This window comes from Coenobita brevimanus, chromosome 72, assembly GCF_032717465.1.
Source record: "Coenobita brevimanus isolate Jiangsu-jjx chromosome 72, ASM3271746v2, whole genome shotgun sequence".
Taxonomy (NCBI): Eukaryota; Metazoa; Arthropoda; class Malacostraca; order Decapoda; family Coenobitidae; genus Coenobita; species Coenobita brevimanus.
This window is the reverse complement of record NC_137025.1, coordinates 9684227-9688540: the sequence shown is the minus strand read 5'-3', so window position 1 is coordinate 9688540 and position 4314 is coordinate 9684227. Positions and strand designations below refer to the sequence as shown.

The 4314-nt window shown below is 39.0% G+C and overlaps 1 non-coding gene across 1 annotated transcript; it reads left to right on the top strand.

Moving 5' to 3' along the window:
* The first annotated feature begins 3231 nt into the window (after positions 1–3231).
* Positions 3232–3350, top strand: LOC145407335 (5S ribosomal RNA). The gene has a single exon (XR_013898696.1). It is a non-coding gene; the product is annotated as a 5S ribosomal RNA (ribosomal RNA).
* The last annotated feature ends 964 nt before the right edge of the window (positions 3351–4314 follow it).

Genomic DNA, 4314 nt, shown 5'->3' with positions numbered 1-4314 from the left:
TGAGCTACACGAAATAAGCTGCAAAGGAACGAAAATCTGGGCAAACGTTAAGGCAAACCAACTATGCCAAATTATCGTTCGGTTCCTTCAGGGCTGACATTACCTTTTGACAGACTAGGAGAAGGAAAATCATAGGCAGTCAATAACTTTTTTTTTTCTTTTTTTTTCAAAGCTGGGGTAATCCAGTAGTTATGGAATTTATGAACAGGGGTCGACTATAACAGTGTAAAATCCACACACACACACACACACACACACACACACACACACACACACACAGAACAGAACACATTAAAATAACTGCTTACAAACAAAGCATACACATATTGAAAGCTCAAAACACCCTCACAAAATCCTATAAAGCGATCATGCCGCCAATATACACAAATCACCAACACACGCACACACACAACAAGAGATCCGGCCATTCAAACTGCCCAAAATTGCATAAAACACAATCACACACCCAAACAGCGAGGCACAAACACACACGCACACTAGTCTCATAGCTGACAATTGTACAGGTCAGGAAGTTACATAAAATTAAAGTGGGCAGGTAAAAAAAGAGATAGATATATTGTGGGCCCCCTGGATTAGAAATAGAGACAGGATGGATGGTTGTGTTGGTGGTAGAAGAGAAAAATGTATATAGGGAAAAATGTATATAGAGTAGTGCTTGTGTGTTATCTACTTATCGTAATGTACTCTTTGTCGTATGCAGATCTGGGTGCTATGTCATGTTGTGTTAGAGTTACGGTAAGATTTAAGGTTGAAGTCAGAGTTCGATTTGTTGTGAAGTTTATTGTTAGGGTGAGGTTCCAGTTCGCTGAGACTTGATTAGGTTAGATTAAGATGGGTTAGAGTTAGGAATGAGGTCAGGCCGGGAGTGGCGAAAGTTAAGGTTCAGTTAGGTTAGATAAATGGCCACGTTAGATATATATGCCATGATTTCAGCTACACTATCTGCCATCTCCACTACACCTCCAGGTCCTGCATAACACACCCTATCAACACCATCATCACTCTGGCTGCTGAGTGATGTGATGGTGATGATGACGTGTGTGTGTGTGTGTGTGTGTGTGTGTGTGTGTGTGTGTTTTCTGTACCTGCAACCTACTCACCCTATTTGTAAGAGAAAAAAGGCCTCGATGATGATAAGATTTGTCTTTTTTTTTTTTTCATTTCTGAGGTCCTTAGTCACCCAGTTTATTATAATGGGAATGATAACGATGATAATGACGATGGGTGATGATGATGATGATGATGATGATGATGAATTAGCAAATACTCTGACGACAATTTCAGAGTACGTAGTTTTTGGCACATCTGTTTCATTTGCACAGCTAATTAAGCGACACTCAGGCAGTTGAGATGTATTGCCTCAGCTGCAACACTCACGCCACTTCATCACTCTAAACTCTTGCTCCACAGTCGGTACGTCATGCAAGATTCTGTACACGAAAAAAAAAAAAAAAAAAAAAAATGTACACTATGATGAACCTGATATTACACATTTTTTCAACCCTCAGACAGCAATACAAATCTTTGCTGTTTCGTTCTTTCTTTAGCCAAGTGATTTGTATTTCTCTTTATATATATATATATATATATATATATATATATATATATATATATATATATATATATATATATATATATATATATATATATATGCGATCAGCTTAGGACCTTTTTCATCATTTTAGGTCTGAAGGGTAAATGTGGCTGGAATATCGTCTTGATGACAAAACTTTTTCAAGTAGTTCTCCTTTCGCCTGACTGTGTTATTTACCGTAAGCTCTTTGAATCCGGCCGTGTATTTTTCTTTTCCAGCCCATTTTAGTTTAATGTTGCTTTTTCAAGTCATTTATATCCATCCTGAGTACTGGAAAATGGTTAACGTAGGCTATATTCAGCACCTTAAGTTCGAAGAGTCTGTCCTAGGATAAGTAAAATAGAAAGGAGTTAGCAAGAACGAAAATAAAATTCGTCATTGGACAGAAAATGAAATAAGTTACCCCTCAATGAATAAAAGTGTTAGACATTGTAGTATCCCTCAAATACGCTAGTGAGAGGGTCATAACTGGCAAAAAAAGAAAAAAAGAAAAATTATGAAATATTTAAATGAGATGACACCTTTGATTTTCCACCTCTGAAAAGATGTTTGTGAACCAGCCCTCAACTGAACATGTTAAGGCTACGTAACCATGACGCCGGTATTGCACACTCAGCAAAATAATCCCTGCGCTATAAAAAGTCTCTCCCAAGCTGAATATAGTCACACAGCATTCGCAAAAATGAAAATTCATCATCGTACTGAAGGAAAAAAATAATAATTTAGCAGAAGATGATTTAATGTGACACGTAAAAGAGTTGTCACGGAGGGGAAAAAAACGCCAATCAGGAGGTACTTATTTTGAGAGAGTATGACAGGAAAACAGATGGCGCAATAATGATGTTTACTATATAGTGTCCAGAGGCTTAGTTTTTTTATAATTAAATAAAACGAGGGGACAGAGTACAAGCGTCCCACTGTCTTCTCTGTATTCATATACTATAGTATGGCTAAGCACACACAGTTTGCTACTCACTAACTACCCACCCACACTGCCCAACCTGACCATCCACCTAGCCCGCCTTACCCATCCATTTACTCACCGACCCTGCCAACCCACCCAAATGCCCACCCACCTTGCCAACTTTGCTCACTCAGACTCCACCCACGAACTCATCCGCCCACCCACCTGCCCAACCTTTCTATCCACTCAGTCCCCCTGCCTACCCAATCACCCATCCCTTCCCACTCCGCCCACACACACACCCATCCGTCCACCACACTACCCACCCGGCCACCAGTTTCCACTATGATCTCACACACACACACACACACAGAGCGAGAGGTAAAGCTGCTTCTACATTATTCACTTGTACGGCGTCCTCACCTGTATATAAGATTGTTTGTTCAGTACCCGACGCTATTGGAGGCTACACTCTCAGACCGACCTATGGAATGTAGAGGCCAGCAAACTCACACCACATTTTTTGTCTAGCCTGTCCATTGTGAGCAGTTTTATTTAGGTATGACAATGATAAGACTTCACAAAAGTAGTTACGTACTGTATGAATTCATTTTAATAAACTGTGTTCTTTGTTGTTTTACCGGTATTCGTGCCCTTATGTAATTCACTGCACTCGAAGTTACGACCCACGTTAATAATTAATATTATTTAGCTTAACGGCCATACCACGTTGAGTACACCGCTTCCCGTCCGATCAGCGAAGTTAAGCAACGTTGGGTCTGGTTAGTACTTGGATGGGTGACCGCCTGGGAACACCAGATGCTGTTGGCATCCCTACGTAGCAAGTGGGGTTGGTGGAGGATTAGTGCCCCTCCCTGTAAAACAATTAACTCTAAGCCACTGGCCACCCCGTCTGGGATACATGGCGTCTGGCAATGAATGAATGAAAACTTTGCTAACTGTAACCATTCATAATCTTCCATTATGTCTGAAAATGAATAATGGCAAAGTACTTAAATGTCGGTCTGAAAAATAAATTATCCAGTTAATATGTGTTGTGAAGTCCTGGTAACTGTTTGGTTATTATATTCAATATAAGCTTACTTTATTATTTTCTTGGTTTTGCAAATGAATCGTTGATAATTTGGTCAGTGTAATTTTTTTAGTGCTTCTTGTCATCATGGAAGTATACTTTGATAAAATTTGAAGTTTTAGTGGTAACACAGGTTATCATATTTTCTAGTATAACGTTCGTAGCATTATATTTTACCTTAGTAATCCTAACTTTATAACTAATATAATTTCTGCTTTTATTTGTTGGTACAACAATATAGTTTCGAAAGAACACGTCCATTAGCCATGCACCCTCGCCCCCCCCTTTTTGTTTGCTGACTTAATCACACGCAAACTTTCTGTTGCACTAAAGTGCCTAGTAAACATCAGGAGGATTGGAAATCACATATCGACTTGCGTAGGTGTACTGGATATCCTCAGTGGAAATGAAATCGAGTACAATTCTGCCTCTATTTCTTTTATTTTTTATAAAGCACTACCTGAAGAACTGATTTTCTTTCTTTAACATAAGTTACGAAATTATTGTAACTCATTAACGATCTATAACATGTAAACATTGATAGAAAACAGGAAATCTAAGTTAGACTATGTTTGATTATATAATTATACAGTATTTGGCTGGATTCAGTTATTTAGACTCTTCAATGTTCCACCTCTCTCTCTCTCTCTCTCTCTCTCTCTCTCTCTCTCTCTCCAGCGTAGTATGCCACCACCAGTTACG